An 18,123-nucleotide genomic window follows, 5' to 3' on the forward strand; every position below is an offset into this window, starting at 1 on the left:
GAAATCTTGACAATCCTTAAACCTGGTAAAGACCCTCCCCACTGCTCTACTTATAGGCCCATTGTGTTGCTCAATACTGATGCCAAGATCGATACCAAAGATGCAGGCCAATTGTCTAGAGCCTCTATTGCCTGGCCTAAAGACCCTGATCAGTTGGGTTTCATCCAGCACCACAGGGCCCGGACAATACTAGATGCCTCACCCACCTGGTAGAAAAGGAACATAAGCACAACAACCCCGCCCTCGTCCTGTCTTTAGATGCAGGGAAGGCATTTAACAGGGCGAGTTGGCCTTTCTTACAGACGGACCTTATCAAGATAGGCCTGGGTCCCATCATGGTTAGCACAATCGTGACTTCTTATGCAATGCCGACAGCCACTACCTGGATGAACGGCCAAGTTACCACACCCATTTCACATCAGCGAGGCACCCAGCAGGGCTGTCTCTTGTCCCCACTACTTTTTACTATGGTTGTGGAACAGTTGGTGATTTGCCTTTGTTAGGTTTCAGACATTGCAGGTATATCTTTCCAGCTTTGAGCTACAAGATTTATATGACCAAATCACAGGCACTTAATCCTACCATCTTGCCACAACATTTTACCGCGACTGCAGGGACTGGATCCTTTTCAATGGGCTACCCACTCTATCCATTACTTTGGCCTTCCCATCACCAGCTCCTTGGCCACGCTAACATATTGGAGGATCTGCGTCAGTGGAAGCCGTTGCACGTTTCCTGGCTGGGCAGAGTGAATGAGGACAAATTGAATATTCTGCTCTGCTTACTTTACCTTTTCCAGTCCCTCCCAACTCCCATCCAGCAGCGCACATCCACCATATGCAAAGAGATCTTTGTTCCTTCATCTGGAAAGGGAAACAGCCCAACATCTCTAATACACTGCTCATGATTCCCAGAAATTGCAGCAACCTGGTCTCCCCTGCCCCAATGTTCTGGACTACTATTGAGCAGCCAATCTACGATATATTTCTGAATGGATGGTTAGAGACAGCGAAAAACACTGGTTCTATATAGAAAGAGCAGTGGCTTGTAGCCCGCTCCTGAAGTGCCACTGCCCTCATAATGCTTATCTGCGATCCCTACCCGGACGGTGCTGGAGATATTGGACAGGGTGGCAGTTGAGGGTGGCTTTACTTCATTTTCTTCTCCAAATAATACTACAGCTCTCAACCCTGATTTTACTCCTGGGCTTCGATCAGGGTCTTTCTCCGACTGAGATAAGAGGAACTGTAGGATACAGCAGGAACTCTTCCAAGGTCAGCTGATCAAATCCTTTGAGCAATGCAAGTCAGATTTTGGCATCACCCACAAACTCAGACAGCAGGATTTTCAGCTGCGTCACATCTCTCCCACCCCAATCCCCCATCCCCAACGGCCTTGGGAGCGAAGCGGTCACTCACGCTTTTGAAGACGTTAGTTCCTAACTTTGAAAGCTTGACAGAACTGATTTCTAAGACCCACTGTTTCATCCAACAGTCCCGCCTCGTCCCTAGCCACCTGTACCAGACAAAATGGGAACTAGATAGTGAGTCACGCATCACACAGAAACCATGCCAACTTCTATGGCGCGAGATCCTCAAAACACAGAGGATAATTTTGCAACAGGAAACGGCTTACAAGCTTATGTTACAATGGTACTATATCCCAGCTCATTTGCGCACTATGTTACTCACAGCTTCCACTTCTTGTTGGAGATGTGATGCGCAGGAGGGAGATTTCTAGCGTATTTGGTGGTCATGCCCTCACCTCACTATCTTCTGGAAGGAAGTTCTGGGACATATAAAAAAAAACCTGGGGTTCCTGATTCCAGCAGACTATTGCAGATCCACCTAGGCATTTGTCTAACCACTTTTACACATGCAGATTGGTATCTAATCTGACACATGACGGGCACGGCAAAACTGCTCAGAACTTAGGCTTGGAAAGCTACCGCTCTCTCTGCGCCCCGCAGCACCCCCTCTCCCTCATTCTGCCCCCCCCCCCCCCAACTGCCTCCCGGTACACCAGCTTATAGCATACCCTGGTCCTGGAACATTTATCACACAAGCTTACCCTCACAGACAAGAAATGCACGAAGCTATGGCGACCCCTAACTGAACATATGTCCTGGGTGGAAAATCTCTGCTTTCAGGCACCCAGACTACAAGCCCTCCATCTATTAATTTACACTCCTGTATGGTGGTCCTGGCCCTACTGTCTCTCTTTTTCACAATTTCTAAAGATATTCCTGGGTGTCTCCAGTGCTTCCCTATACCCTCCCCTCATTCCTTCCTCTCCCTCCTTGCCCCCAACCTTAAACTTGCGGCAGTACCACCATATAATAATTTGTTCTGTGCAGACATTGTTTATTTCCCTGTTACCCACTGTTGGGCGCATTGGCACCTTATGCTTATTTTAACTAGATACCGGCCAGGGCTCCATCACTGCTCACCCTCCGCCCCACTGCTTTCATGGCCCTCCCTTTGTAGGGTTCTGAGCAGAGGGCACACAATACTCACCCACCTCTGGCTGGCACAATACATGTCAGGGGAACTGAGTATACCTAGCCCACAATAATTCATTGTACCATGCTGTTGTTACAGGATCCTGGCTGATGCCCTGTATTGCTTTTGCCATAATGCTACTCACCAATTGTGCTGCATTCTAAATGTTGATTCTCTATGTTTGTCTCATGCTTACTGTTCTATTTAACGTGTAAGGCCAGTCCACTGTACCAATGTCCGTCTGAGCGTCACTTCTTGTATTAAATGGCTGGTATTTGTGTATTGTATCGTAATTCAATAAACAGACTGTGAGCCAATAAAAGTGCCAATCAACTTATGAATCATGTTTCTAGGGAGAAGCACACTATACGTTTAAACTATGGTTTGTGTTGAACGTGTGAAATGACTGAATTAATAGCTGAAGTCTGGGTTTACCTGGAAAATTGTACACTACTTCAACACAAATAGAAAATGTACAACTAGGCTCAAGTCCACTGAAGACAGTATCCAAGTACATGCAACAAGTGAATAACACAGTGAATGCATGGCATCGAAGTGGATGACTCCTGGGGGATAAGGAGTAGAAAATGAAGAAAAGGGAGACTGAGCAAGATAAACATGAAACTAGGCACAATGAATCTAAGGAATTGTTAAACAAAATCAGGGAAGGATGCCCTTGTATACTGTAGAGCGAGAGGTCTAGAAAGCAGACAGTATTGGTGGGAAAGAAAAAGGTGCCCTTACAGACATGTCCAGCACATAAGAAATAGATGGCCAATTGAAGAGAAAGCCATAAAGTCTCTCACTCTCAACATCCATCTCCACCACAGACCCAACAAAATGCCTTCTAAGGCTGCTGGATGAGTAACACAATACAGAAAAAAAAACACTATTTTGACCCTCATACAGTTAATACCAGCACTAATGACACACCTGCTAAAAGTTCAGAATATACTGCTCACTCTTCTACAAACATAAGTCACACCACCACCAAAACACAATCTCTAAACTGCTTACTATTAAATGCTTGATCACTCGCTTGAAAGAAGCACCAAATCTACGACCTACCCAGTGACACACAACCTGACTTACTCTTCATAACTGAATCATGGTTGGGAGAGGACATGGCTCCATTGTTGCAGGAAGTCACACCTCACACAAAACCTTATAGACAAAAGAGGAGGTGGACTAGCTGTTATACACAAGCTAACAATAAATCTCAGCAAAACGGACAACATTTCCATACAAGGTTATGAGGCCCTCATCACCAGATGCAACACTACACCAACGTCCTCCTATAACTTCCTCCTCCTTTACAGACCACCACCTAGAAATGCAACATTGCCAGACATTTAAAAAAAATGTGTAACACTATACTCCAACCTATGCATTCTTAGGGACATAAACATTTGATTTGACACACCCAATATGCTCCATCCATAAAACTATAATCACTGGCCTAGTCACACTGAACCTACATCAGATCATACACTAGTTGATACACATCACTGGACACATCTTAGATTTCATTTTTACAAATCCAGAACTAGTTACCTTTCATACGATCACTCCAGTAACATGGTCACACCACTATTTGGTAGCTTTCCAACATAAAACACAAATCAACACAACCAAGACCAGCTTACATGCATAGACCATGGAACAAACTTAACGCCATGGGCGCATCGGCCACGGTTGCTGTGTGCTCAGGACAAAACCAGCTCGTCCTGCACCTGGTCCACAGGGGAGTGCTAGCGCTCCCCGTGAGACTCCCACCCACCCAAGCTCACCCCCAGGGCAGGGATAGCAGGAGAAGCACTTCCCCTGCCATCCCTGCCCCCCCCCCCACCCTCAGCAATCTGATCACGTCAGTGCGCTCACAGCACGCCATCATCATCAGATGCTGCCGGGGACGCCGCTATTTGCTTCCAGCGTGTTTGGAGAGAGGACGCTCTAAAAGTAAGTCCTTCTCTTGGGGTTTTTTTTTTGGGGGGGGGGGGGGACAGACACAGGGTGAAAGGAAAGAGTTTTTCCTTTCCCCCTGTGCCTGTTTTGAATGGATTTCTTTCCCCCCGTGCCTGTTCTGAATGGATTCCTACTCCACAATTGGGGGCCAGGCCCGTGATCGTGGAGTAGGAATCCAACCACTAGAAACCAGGGATGTTTTTTTCTTTATTTTGGGAAGCAACCCCTTAGGCAAAGGTTGTTCCCCGGGGGGACAGTAATAGATCGGGGGGGCCAAACCCACCAGGCACCAGGGATTTGTGTTTTTTTTTTATTTTAGGGCAGCGACCCCTTGGAAGGGTCACTGCCCTGGGGGCAAAATATTTTTCTATGTTTCTGCCCTCATTTTTTGGACGATCTGGCCCCGGAAGCGGGGCAGGGGGGTTCAAAACCGACTAGGCCTCAGGGATTGTTGTGTGTGTTTTTTGTTTCTTGGGGGCACCCCTTGGGCAAGGGTCACCTCCCCCCCCCAAAAGGGGCACATGCCTCTTGGCCATTTCTGCCCCTCTTGGGGGCAGATTGGCCTATTCATTTTAGGCTTATCTGCCAAGCAAGGGTTTTCTTTTGTTTGTTTTTTTGTGAGGGGGAGGGGGCCCCTTGGGCAAGGGTCGCTCCCAAAAGGGGGTACACAACTTTTGGCCCTTTCTGCCCCCCTTGGAGGCAGATCGCCCTGTTTCATGTCCATCTCCCCCCTTTGGGGCAGAATCCACTAAGGCACCGGGGATTGTTTTTGTTTTTTGTGGGGGGCGGCCACCCCTTGGGCAAGGGTCGACCCCCCCGCAACCCCTAAGGGTACACATGGCTGTTGGCCATTTCTGCCCCATCTGACTAATATTTTTAAGCCCAAGCCACTAAGGCGCAGGGAATTAGTTTGTTATCTATTCCCTTGGTGGGGTGGGGGGGGGGTTTGGCCCCTTGGGCAAGGGTCATCCCCAAAGGGGGTACACAACTGTTTGCCATTTCTGCCTCCTTTGGGGGTAGATCATCCTATTATTAAGAAGCCACCAAGGCACCAGGGAAAATGTCTAAATGTTTGGTTGTGGGGTGTTTGTCAACTAGCAAAGTATTTGCATTTGTGATTATAGGGGTTTATTTCTACTTTTTGTTCTAACTCAAAGCTTTTGCTTCTGTTCCTGTTTTGGCAGGATTGGACATGCAGTTTGTGTAGTTGCAGGAGAAACATGCATGAATGACTTTTTTGTAACTGGTGTACTAAATGCAGGATTGTGTATGAAATTGTCCTTAGATTTATGCACAATGATATTTGTGTTCTCTTATGTGTAATTTTCCTTTGTTTTTTTGTGGCATATCATTGGTGATTGCTGTGTCTGTGCAGAGTAGTTGGTGGTGAGTCTAGCTTTTTCAGGCAAGTGAGTGGTATAGTTTTTGAGTTTATATCTTTTTGTGATAAAGCCACACTTTGTCTACTACTTATCTTACATAGTGCTGGTTGTTGGTGGTGCATTTATCAAATTACTTTTCATAAGAAGGATCATGACTAGCCACAGGATGACCGCTCAGCCGGTTGTTGGTATGCTTTTTGAGTCATTATATGACCATGATTATGAGATTGACTCTGCATTTGAGGCAGAGGAGGAAGTGCAAGATTCTGGAAGTGAATTTTCCCAAGGAATTATCTGATGATCGAGCCACTCTTAGTGCTGATGAAGCGCCTGTTTTAGAGGAGGACACTGATGTGCCAGTAGTGCAGCAGCCAGTGGCTGAAAGGCTTCCCACTGGTAGATCTGACCTCTGCGTTGCCCCAAACATGGAGCAGCCGAAGTCGCCTCTCTTTACTGGCCTCCCAGGGTGTAGAGTGAATACGGAAAACCTTTTGCCTATCAATTTCTTTCAGTTGTATGTGGATGATGTATTTTTGGGAGGGACTGTTGAGCAGACTAATTTGTATGCTGAGCAATAATTGAGGGACAACAGTGCAAGACTTAGGCCACACTCTAGAGCTACCCAGCGGATTCCACCAAATCTGGAAGAGTTAAAGAAGCTATTGGTTTTAACTTTTTTTGATGGGTTTGATAAGGAAGCTTTCCCTGTCTTCGTATTGGTCTACTAGTCCCTTGATGGAAACAGCTGTATTTCCTGCAACCATGAGTCTTAATTGGTATTTGCTTCTTTTTCGGATGATGCATTTTGGATAATGCTTTAGCCTTGCCACAAGATCACCCTGGTTCTGACCGTCTTTTTGAGATTAGGCTTGTCCTTGATCATTTTGTAGATCGGTTTTCAGAGGTCTAGGTTCCAGGCAAAGAAATAGCTGTGGACAAGTCTTTGATCCTGTTTAAGGGTTGTTTGGTTTTTAGGCAGTACATTCCTAGCAGGAGGGCACGGTATGGAATTAAAATGTACATGCTGTCTAAACGTAGTACAGGATATATTTATAATTTAGGTGTCTACACTGGTAGGGATTCCAGTACTGACCCCCCGGTTGTCCGCCCACTTTTGGAGTTAGTAAGAAAATTGTGTGGGAACTTGGTAGACGACTGTTTAACAAAGGTCACCACTTGTACATAGAGAACTTCTACCCTAGAATGTAGTTGTTCAGAGAATTGTTCAGAGTGGACACTTTTGCTTGTGGCACAATCTGCTCTAACCGGAAAGGCTATCCAAGGGATCTTGTCTGCAAAAAACTTGAGAGGGGACAGTGCAGTGCCTTAGGTATGATGAGCTGCTAGCTCTGAAATTTGCAGACAGGAGGGGTGTGTACATGCTGACTACCATCCAGGATGAGCATACTTCCCCATGTGGCTGTTTGGGGTCAAGCTGCCGAAGTGCACAAACCTGTGTGCATTTTAGATTATATAATAAGCACATGGGTGGTGTTGATAGAGTAGATCAGAGGTTGGAACCTTACACTGCTGTTCGTAAGTCTTACATTTGGTATAAGAAGTTAGCTATTCATCTTTTCCATTTCTCGACTTTTAATGCTTTTGTTGTGTTCAAGAATAGTTCTCCAGACTCGAGAATGACATTTGCGAAATTTCAGGAGTCTGTCATAGAGAGCCTTGTTGTGGTGGGACAGGCAAGATTTCGTAGAGAAGCAGTGGTGGAGGATGTGGCTAGATTTAGAGATTGTCCATTTCCTGATCACATTCCTCCCACTCCCCAAAAATACTTTCCCCCTAAGAAATGTAGAGTCTGTGCCCAAAGAGGTATCCAGAGGGAGACTCGTATGTACTGCCCCGATTGTACTTCTAAGCCTGGGCTGTATGTGGCTGGCTGTTTTAGAAGTTACCACATCCAAAAGAATTCTTAGGAACTAAAGTGAGTGTAAGCTGCCTGTTCTGTATTGTTTTATATTCTTTGTTCAGTTTCAAGGGTGGCATTACTGTCATGTATTTAGTTAGAGCTTTTGTGTTTGTAGTTTTGGACTTATAGTTAGTTAGTGGTTTCTTTGTTTTAAAAAAAAAAAAGTGACGGTGGTGTGCATGGGGTGGCGCTTGGCTGGTGGTGTGCGTGGAGTGGTGCTCGGCTGGCGGTGAAAATAGTGACTTGCAGTTGCCCACTACAACGCACTACTAGCCGAACGCCAGTCCACAGACTCCAGTCAGCTGGTGTGGTTGCTGTATCAGGCATGTGGGCGTATGAAAGTGATGGACCCTTGAATGGCGCTGTCTGCTGATGTGAGTGTTGTAATGTGCTGGGCCAGCGGCGTGAATGGTCTTGTGCATGTCACGTATGAAAGATGTGTGAATGGCTGGTGCCGTGATGCAGCTTTACAGCTCATAAGCTGTGAGTCATTGAATCAGTTTTTTGGCCTTTCAGTTATTAACAGTGAATTTCATTTTTTGTGAAATCTCTTGTTGATAAAATTTGACCTTATGAACCATCACTTACCCTCATGCCAAATCCAACCAGTATGTGTGGTAAAAATTAAAAAAATCTGCTCTGCTGTAATCAGGAATTGAAGCACACCAGCGACATGCTAGGCGTCTCAGGTGGGACCCCTGATGATGAAGCATGCCACTAACTATGTTGGCGGGTGAGGGGTCTTTTTAACATAAGCTAAGTGTGTTTCATTTCACAATTTTAGTTGTTAGATCACAGAAGTAAGAATATTGGCAGTGTGCTTGCTTCTTCTCTAGGGAAGAAGTACCATCTCTAGATTAGTGTGAAAACTGGACACCTGTTGGAATCCGAGGAGCTGTGGCTTGTGTGGATCCCCCAACAGTTTATGGCCCAGACTCCTCTGAAAACCTCAAAATTTGCTTTAAAAAAAAAAAAAAAAACATTTTCCTAACTTTTCTTAGTAGGATCACCATGCCGGCACAAATTTCCTACCACCCAGCGTTCCCCGCAGTCTCCCACGTAAAATGATAAATCACTTGTGTATGTTCCGCAAAGCAGAGCAGCCTAAAGATGTATGAAACATTTTTTGCTCATCGACTCACTGTGATATTCCCTAAAACTCTACACGTTTTTGGCCCTTCTCTGTCACGAGCACTAGGTCTACCCATACAAGTGAGGTACCATTTTTATCAGGTGACTGGGGGGAATGCTGGGTGGAAGGGTGTTTGTGGCTCCCCTCAGATTCCAGCACTTTGCAGCACCGAAATGTGTGGAAAAAGTGTTTTTTGCCATATTTTGAGGTTTGCAAAGGATTCTGGGTAACAGAACCCAGTGAGAGCCACCCAAGTCACCCCATCCTGGATTCCCCTAAGTGTCTAGTTTTAAAAAATGCACAGGTTTGGTAGGGTTTCCTAAGTGCCGGCTGAACTAGAGGCCAAAATCCACAGCTAGGCACTTTCTAAAAAGCACATCAGATTTCAATGTAAAAATGTGATGTGTCCATGTTGTGTTTCCTGTCGCAGGCAGTAGGCCTACCCACACAAGCGAGATACAATTTTTAATCGGGAGACATGGGGGAAACACAGAATAGAAGAACAAGTGTTACTGCTCATTGTCTTTCGCTACATTTTCTCCTTTCAAATGTAAGACAGTGTGTAATAAAGAGGTGTATTTGAGAAATGCCCTGTAATTCACATGCTAGTATTCAGAAATGTGCAAGTAACCACTGCTTCTCAACACCTTATCTTGTGCCCATTTTAGAAATACAAAGGTTTCCTTCATACCTATTTTTAACTCTTCATATTTTACCAAGTAACCCGGTATACAAGGAAAACCCATTGCAAGGTGCAGTTCATTTAATGGCCCTGGGTACCTAGGGTTCTTGATGAACCTACAAGCCCTATATATCCCTGCAACCAGAAGAGACCAGCATACGTAACGATATATTGCTTTTGAAAATCTGACATCACAGGAAAAAGCTACAGAGCAAAACGTGAAGAGAAATGGCGGTTTTTCTACCTCAATTCCAATATTTCTTTTATTTCAGATGTTATTTTATGTAGGAAAGCCTTGTAGGATCTAGATAAATGACCCCTTGCTGAATTCAGAATTGTGTCTACTTTTCAGAAATTTTTTGCTGTCGAGGATCCACCACTGGATTCGCACCTATTTTTTGTCACCAAGTGAAAGGAGGCTGAAAGCACACAAAAAAGTAAAAATGGGGTATGTCCCAGTAAAATGCCAAAATTGTGCTGAAAAATGTTGTTTTATGATTCAAGCCTGTGTGTTCCTGAAAGCTAGAAAGATTGTGATTGTAGCATCGCAAACCCTTTGTCGATGCCATTTTCAGGGGAAAAAAAACACATGCTTTCTTCTGCAGCACTTTTTTTCCCCATTTATTGCAATAAAATGAAATTTTAGCTGTATTTTGGTTAATTTATTTGTCCCCTCCAGGGGAACCCACAAACCCTGGGTACCTTTAGAAACCCTAGGATGTTGGGAAAAAAGGACGCAAATCTGGCGTGGCTAGCTTATGTGGACAAAAACTTATGAGGGCCTAAGTGTGAACTGCCCCAAATAGCCAAAAAAAGGCTAGGTACAGGAGGGGGGAAAGGCCAGGCAGCAAAGGGGTTAATTTTGAATAAATAGAAATACAACTAACAGCAAACACAGTTCTAGGCACAATAAATTCTGTTGCAAAACTTTATGAGGGGCTACAGGAAGCTGTTGATATCCTAATACCAATCAGAACAACAAAATAGGACTAAGGAAAACAAGCATCTTGGAGAAATACAGAATTAAAAAAGATAAAACAACAAATCGGAAAGTTGCAAAAACCTGGCTCAAAACAAACAGCAATCAAGATAAACTTCACCTACGCAAACTTAACAGAATATACAAATCAAAAAGCAAAAAAAAAAAAAAGGTACTAGTCAGTATTCAACATGCTAAATCTGCAAATAAAGATTTTTCAAAATTCTCAGAGAATTTTGTAAACCTAAAAGCATGGAAGGAACTCATCCCATTACTCAAGAATCCACAGACAAAATGGGCGAATGATTAGACATTCAAAAGCAGACATGTGGGACTTCTATTTAAAACAAAGGAAAACCACCAGCACCAACCCTTTTCCAAAAATCCCCTCCAAGTGTAAATCAACCCAGCCTTTGCATTCCTTCAGACAAATTACACAAAGTGAATGTATTTACCTGGTCAAAGCAAGCAGCCCTTCCAGCTGCCCTCCTGACCCTTTGTCACCACACCAAGAGCATTCTTTTATCTACATCTGCTGCCACAATTAGTAAGAAGAATCACCAATATTTATTTAACTACAGAATATTTCTAGAAGACCTACAAAAGGTATACATATGCCCATTATTAAAACAAACCTGGACCCACATGACCCAAACAACTACATATGAATTACAAATGGACCTTCCCTGAACAAACTGATAGAAAGAGCAGCATTTGCCAAGATGTCACAATTCATTGAAGATAACGCCATACTTTCAGACTACCAAACTGGATTCCCCCCAGGAAGAGGCACAGAGTCTGGCCTCATTGCCATCTGGGATGACCTTAAAAACACAGTAGACTGCAATGGAGTTGCTATCCTACTTCTCTTGGACCTCTCCAGCAGCCTTTGACAAAGTTGACTATGACATCCTAATACAAAGACTCTATGAAACCGGCATAAACGGGGCAACTCTCAACTGGATCACATCCTACCTTCAAAAACAGAAATTTCTCTTCCAAATTGTACTTCACAAAAGAAGGGGTCCCTCAAGGCTCTGACATCTCACTCATGCTTTTCAACATCTACATGAAGTCATAACTGGCAATGATCAATGAATTTCAGCTCACATGCTACAATTATGCAGATGACACACAAATACTCCTTGAACTGGAATGCCTCAATGACATTGGAAACTCACAAATCTTCAGTTGCCTCAGAGCCGTTTTTCAGTGGATGACATGGAGCCATCTCAAACTGAATGCTTCCAAAACAGAAATACTCACAAGCGTGACTCGAAAAATGATGACCCACTCAGAGTCTGGCCTGACGATCTGGGACCACCTCCTAAAGTATCTAAGGAAGTAAGAATCTCTGGCATGGACTCCAAGTAAACAATGAATGTCCAAGTGGACAAATTAGCAAGACCAAGCTTCATCACCATGAAAACTCTGATGTATCTTCCCTCACCTGGGATTTCAACACAAGCTCCAGGTTATTATCTCTCTAAAGTATGCCAATAGACATCAACTGGGATCATCTCTATCTACTATGAAAAGACTACAATGGTTTAAGAACTCTGCTACCAGACTACTCCTATATGTAAAGCCACAAGCCCACATTTCCCCTGCCTTAAGGGCCCTACGTTGATTACTGATTGCCATAATATCCACCTTCAAGCTGCTATCTATCCCCTACAAAGCAATACATAGAACAGGACCGCTTTTCATCAGGAATAAAATCACCAAATACATTTAACAAAAGTAAACTCCACTCAAAATCGGCACCTCGCCTCAAAACCCAACCTTACAAGAAAAAGACAATAGGTGGTACATTTTTGTGTGTTCAAGCAGCCAAACTATTCAATTAATTACGCTCAAATATAAGATTCACGGATTACTATCTTATCTTCAGAAGACTACTCAAGAGTTGGCTCTTTCCTACTTAACCACCATACTCAAAAAGCAAACTGCATAACTCTGGATATGTCAACATTAGATTATATGTATATCTCTAGATATGTGTATTTCTTTGTACAAATATGTATAATAACTGTGTTTTCTTAAAATAGATACATATTATTTATCCCTGCTTAACAAATGTATATATATTACTTATGGTTAAACACACTTTCTTATTCTTCTACGCTTAACATGTTCCTAGGTCATTGCATAGTTTCTATACAAGTTGTTTGATTGGATGAGTCTCTGTTTCATTTATCTATCACAATAGGTAAATATTATCTTAAATTAAATATTTAGTTGCAAGCACTTCACTATTGAAATATTGAGGGAAAGATAAAAATATAAAAAGCACATAAATTAACTTCAAATACTGCAACACTTTAAAGTCTGTGTTTATATGATACAGCTTTGAATCTCAATATATTATCTTTCTTATGCATATATTCCCTTTCTATGTAATCATGTATCTATATAAAAGAAAGAAAAACACTATCTCCGTCGCACTACTGTCTCACTCTATACCTCCATAAATCTATCCTCTAGCTCCACTCACTGACTCATCTAAAACCTCATTCTACAACTATGATCTACACAATAACCCTTCCTAGACTCTTCCCTCCTTCCTCTCTCCTGGAACAACCCTACTAAATTCTCCCTCATGTATCTCTCCTTTGACTCATCCCAAACCTCCTTTTGCTACTATCATCTCCCTAATCTCTTTCTACAGACCCTTTCCTCTTCCATCTCTCCTTTACTCATCCCAAACCTCATATTAATACTATGATCTCCCAATTAACATTTTCTGGTTTCTTCCCTCTTCTATCCCTCCATTATTCTTTTCAATCCAACTAACATATTCACTTGTCCACCACTCACACCAACTCATATTTTCCTATACTTATACTATTCCCATATTTCCCTATATTAATCCATCACTACTCATTTTAGGTTCCGGAGTAGCGTGCTACTTGCCGAAAAGCACTTTGACGCCTCATCAGGGGTAGTAAGAACTATAGAAAAACAAATACAATAAAGTTATTCGTTGAGTGACCTTTAAGGGCAACAAGATTTACAAAGAGAACCGTAGCCACATACTGCAGAAAAACAAGCAGCTCAACCACTTCAAGTTGTCAGTAGGCAAAGCAATGAATGCCCTAAAAAGTATATTACATTTTTTAAGTCTAGATAGCAGTGCCTCCTGGACACCCACAAGAATTAGCGGATGTGCAAACCATGCACATTGTGTAAGTGTTGGAAGCTGCAATAGTAAATGTGATGAAGAGGCAGTGGGATAATGCAAGAGTTTAACATGCTGCCTTACACAGAAGAACTTCACAAAGGCACTGTCAGAGAGTGGAAGGTAGCAGGGATAAAACAGACAATATTATAAGGAACAATGACTGGATTATACGATATTGGATTAGGACTACTGCAGCTACCCACATTTTTGCATAATTCATTATCCATCTGTTATTAATGTATTTTCACTTAAGTACATTGCTGAGTGCTAATAGCGAGTTTAAGTATTCTGAGCCAGTTAAAAGGGCCAAAAAAACACAGAGGATATAAAAAAGCATTAAAGCACCAGACACATCCCCCCAAATGTACCAGTTTCTCATACAACGCACCACAACTCATATGATAACTCCTGATAGCAAAGACGGGTTTGTGAGTGAACACATAACAGCAGTTACAGCCCTCAAGCCAAACATATTTAGTTAGCTGTTCTGCCCCCAAAGTTCCACTATGTGTTCTAATTAAGGACAGTAATGTATTTAGGCACACGCTTTCCAAAATAAGTCATGATTTATTCTGTAAAGTCTTGACTAGGTCTCACCAGAGTTATTCACTAAGAAAATGTATCAATTTCTTAAATCCTGTATTTGTAAACTTTATTTAGGTTTGATGACAGTTGCAGTTTTGTTGATTATTTATATTTTTGTTGAAGAACCCCCTTACACTTAATGATTGTGTTGTTTTTATTTTTTTTAAAAGCCAATACCTTGTACTTAGAAGGGGACATGTATGCTTTTTCAAACCTGTGGCTGTGATCCACTTGTCCCAATACCAGCGTACTTCATAAAGAGCTAACAAAATGAAATGCCCTGGCCAAATAAAAGGATGACATAAATATCTAAGGAGCAGTTTACAACATCAGTACATTGCAGACATGAGCTAACTACCACTTCTTGTAAAGCAGCTACTGGGCTCTCAGCAACAGAAGGCAAGGCTACAATTAACCAGTCCTGTGAAATACTTACTATTGGAAACGTCATAAAATCAGACAAGCAGCAGAAGAAGTAAAGCTAATTTAATGGGGCTGAGCAAACGTCTGAAATGACAAGGAAGACAGTGCAATTCTGTACTGTGGGCTTATGCTTAATTGGATAAGCATGCACTCTGCATGATGGTAGGACTATCAAGATAGTATGAAATAGTGTAGAAAGATGAGGCACTAGAGATGAAGTGAAGGTGTACAGACGAAAAAAAACTGCAAGCGTGAAACGAATTATTTGGTGTAAAACCAGGGGTGGGGAGCAGGTGAAAGGTGCTACTCATTAAAACAAACATATCAGAAAGTGTTACTACAAGGAAGATTGGGAAATGAGCCAGCTAAGTGCCGAAATGAGAAAGTTGATAAAAGAATCAAGAGAGTGGCAGTATGGACACAAACGTGGGACAAAGAGAAGCAATAAATGAATACATAAGGGCAGCCTAAACAGCAGGAGGAATGTTCTATACACGAGCCAGCGTTCGTACATAGTAGGAGACAGGCGCAGGGCGGCTGGAGGCAAAGTAGAGACAGGGACGACAGAAAATTATTTTGTATGTGTTAATATGTAAATACCTGGCACAATAAATCATTAAGTGGAGAAGGTAGCTAGGAGGACTGACCTGACTGAAAGCGGTGACTGGGGGTAGAAACACGTGGATTAGCATGAGGGAGATAAATAACGAGGGAAGAGAGAGGTCACCGCTTCTCAGAGGTCGTAGCTGACCCATAAAGGATTTCAACTGGAAACATATAGCTGGGTCGTTGGGCAGCAGCCAGTGTCTGATGTAAAGGATACTGCTAACAGCAAGGTAGACAAATGAGTCTGTTGGACATGGCACAACAGGTGGCCGGAGTAGGAAGGGGAAAGAGTAGGAATTAACCAAAAGACAGGACCAAGAACAGGATTGACAAAACTAAGCAGGCAGAGTGTTTTAAGGAGACTGGGAAGAGAAAGGTGAGGGTAGAATGGACAGAGAAGGGCTAAGGGGACTGCCTGGGTGGAAAGGAGCAGAAAAGGACCGGTTCAAGGATATCTGGCTGGGCAAAGAAGAACAGAACGTGGTTTGGCAAGAGAGTGACAGGAAGTGGTTTGGAAAGAGTGCGCAGGAACAGGTTTGCAGGTAACTGACAGGAAGAGGCAGGGCAAAAAGGGACAGTGAGAGTTGAGTGGTCATTAGAAACAATGGGAAACTAGTTGTAGAAGAATAGAGGGTGGCTAAGAAGAAAAAAAAGGGAGTTTGCCAGACAGGCATAAAGTGGCCTGACAAAGCAGGCCTAGATTTGATATGGGGGAATCTGGGGCCTGCGAGTTGCAGTCTACGAGATAATTGGATACTCAGCAGTGTGGGTCATGAGAATATACTGTTGGGCTGCAAATCCAAAAGTATGAAGAGACAGACAGAAATCAGACATGCAGAGGGTTATGAAGTGGCTTAGTATAGAGGAATGGGAGATGACTGGGGACTATGTGGTTGTGTAAAGAAGAAGGACCTTGGCAGTTGAACTGGGAGTGTGCTGAACGGGGGCTGGTAGAATGGGGGAAACTGGGCTGGTATAGTTGGTCGGGCAAAAAGGCCAGCGTCTTAGCTTCAGGTCTGTATTCAGAGAGGTACATGAATCGGCTGAGCAGAGGGGAACATGAGTTGCATGGACAGATGTCATATAGGTAGACAGGTACACGCGTCAGCTTTATATTGTGGTACAGAAGACAGGAGGACAACGTAAAATGAAGGAGAAGCAGTGAAATACAGAAGGGTGGGCAGACTGGGCCAGGTGAAATGGACATAGGAACACCAGAGTCGGCTAGGTAGAATGGGTCAGGAGTACGATAAACCGAGAGGTACAATAGTCAGCAAAGCAGAGACGGCAGGAGGCTGAGGCAAAATGAGCCTCTAAAAAGAGGAGTGGGCAGGGTGACAGGAACAGAGGGAGCACAGCCGCTGGTGTAGATTAGGGCTGCGCAGGGGGGGCTGTGTACATTAAGTGGTTAGGCAGCGGGTGCCTAAGGCTGGCTGCAAAGGGAGCAATAGCATTCACTACAGAGAACCGGGCGAAGAAAGAGGCAAGGTATAACAGTACGGACACTCGGATAGTAGTGTGTGTGTGTGTCGCCAAGGCACGAGAAAGCGAAACGGAGACCGCGACTCAAATAACAAACAGCTCGGCTTGGAACCGCAAAGACAGCTAGGAAGCACTCTCTCCCCGCACACCGCTCACCTCCTCCTCCGTCGGCCCCCCGGCATGTCATCGACTTCCCCGGCAGCGACAGAGCCACGGCGGCGCAGGCCCAGACCCCGGCCTCGAGTACCTACAGCATCCGGAGACCCAGGCGCGGCCTGCGCAGACGACGCCGGCGCTGCTCCCGAGCTACGCTCCACAGCAGCGGCCTCTGAGAGCGGGCGAGGAGGGCGGTCGTTGCTTGGGTTAGCGGAGGGAGAGGTGGCAACAGCTACAGCAGCCTTAGAACCGGGACAGCAGCAGCGTCGGCGCCTGACACAGGAGCAGCCCCCGCCCCCTGCTCCAGCACCCGGCCTGCACCGCCCAGAGCCGCGGCCTGCCCCCGGGGGCATAAGCGCTCACCCGCCAGGGACAGCGTCCCTTCTGCGGACGAACATTGTGTGCTATGTCCGGAATTTGTGTGCGTTGGACTCCACACTTGTTTCAGTATTACACGAGACGTGCCCCTCATACGTCCAAACACACCCCTCCACCACACGCCTTTCGAAATACCGTGAGAAAAGTGTTAAACCGGGACGTGCGGTATTCATTTCCCAGACCCCAATGAATGTGCATTTTTTTGCGACATTCCTCTTTTGCAAAAAAATAATCCAGTATTAAAAATAGTGAACTGGCAGTAGCTGTGGACCTATCAAAACGAAAATAAGCGGGTCTATTACAATGAAAAAGTGGTTTACATAACTTCAACTTGCAACCCCCAGCATTGGGCAGCAATGTGTATTTTGGAGGGTCATAACAACAGGTAGAATTTGAAGCGTTTTTCCTAAGAGCAATAATATGATAGTGCAACACACCACATGAGGAGAGGATCAACAGAGGTCGCCAACTTAGAGACCACAGGAGTGAGGGTTGACACATTCAAAGCTGATATCTTGGTAAAAATGAACGTGGTCAGGAATGAAATTGTGCGCATCTCTTAGTTTTGTGACTCCTATGCGAAAGTTTAGAATTTTGATGTAAGTTTGATTTATGCAAATACACGTCAAACGGTAATGTTCAAATGAAACAGCTACCCCAGGAAAGACAAAATGCCGTACATGTTCAAATGTCGATACAGAATGACGACTATTACACTGACCCTGTTCACCATGTACATAATTATTT

At 44.0% G+C, this 18,123-nt stretch overlaps 1 protein-coding gene across 6 annotated transcripts in view; it reads right to left on the reverse strand.

Annotated features, from left to right (window-relative positions):
* Positions 1–17,444, reverse strand: part of FAM135A (family with sequence similarity 135 member A) — an 863,965-nt gene extending 846,521 nt beyond the window's left edge. For 3 of the 6 annotated variants that reach the window (XM_069235717.1, XM_069235719.1, XM_069235718.1), the window contains exon 1: positions 16,999–17,298. The gene's annotated coding sequence lies outside the window, so the exon portion shown is untranslated. Of the gene's footprint in view, positions 1–16,998 lie in introns of all 6 variants that reach the window. The other 3 variants (XM_069235714.1, XM_069235715.1, XM_069235716.1) reach the window with 3 other exon arrangements.
* Positions 17,445–18,123: the final 679 nt, after the last annotated feature.

This window comes from Pleurodeles waltl, chromosome 5 (genome assembly GCF_031143425.1).
Source record: "Pleurodeles waltl isolate 20211129_DDA chromosome 5, aPleWal1.hap1.20221129, whole genome shotgun sequence".
In the NCBI taxonomy this organism is placed as follows: domain Eukaryota; kingdom Metazoa; phylum Chordata; class Amphibia; order Caudata; family Salamandridae; genus Pleurodeles; species Pleurodeles waltl.